Genomic DNA, 516 nt, shown 5'->3' with positions numbered 1-516 from the left:
ACGGGCACCGGGACGCGGGCACCGGGCAACGGGACGCAGCGGGTGACGGGGGGCAACGCGGGGTGAACGCGGGGTGTTCGGTGCAGTAGGGCGCACCGGGAGACACGGAACGCCCCGGGCACACCGGTGAACGTTGGCCGGTATGAAATTCAGGTCGGAAAAGACCTCTGAGATCACCTAATGTGATACCGATTCCAGTTCAACCTTCAGCCCATCCCCACCGCGCCTACCGAGCCTCGTCCCCAAGCGCCACATCCACCGCGGTGCTCGGGGCCATAGGGCACAGCGGAGGACACCTGTGTGCACCCGAGGACATGGGGCACTACGTGCCTACGGAGCACGAGGGCACATCGGGTGTTTCCCGACAGCAGTGCCACGAGGCACCGAGACGGCGGGTGACAGCGCCGGGACGCTGCGTGACACGGGGCACGCCCGGCACCGAGGGCTGCAAGGAGCACCGGGGACCCGGAGCGGAGGCAGCGCAGTGGGCACGCAGCAGTCAGGGCGCACCCGACT

The sequence above is a fragment of the Meleagris gallopavo genome, chromosome 14, assembly GCF_000146605.3.
Source record: "Meleagris gallopavo isolate NT-WF06-2002-E0010 breed Aviagen turkey brand Nicholas breeding stock chromosome 14, Turkey_5.1, whole genome shotgun sequence".
NCBI classification, from domain to species: Eukaryota; Metazoa; Chordata; class Aves; order Galliformes; family Phasianidae; genus Meleagris; species Meleagris gallopavo.
This window is presented reverse-complemented; position numbering follows the sequence as displayed.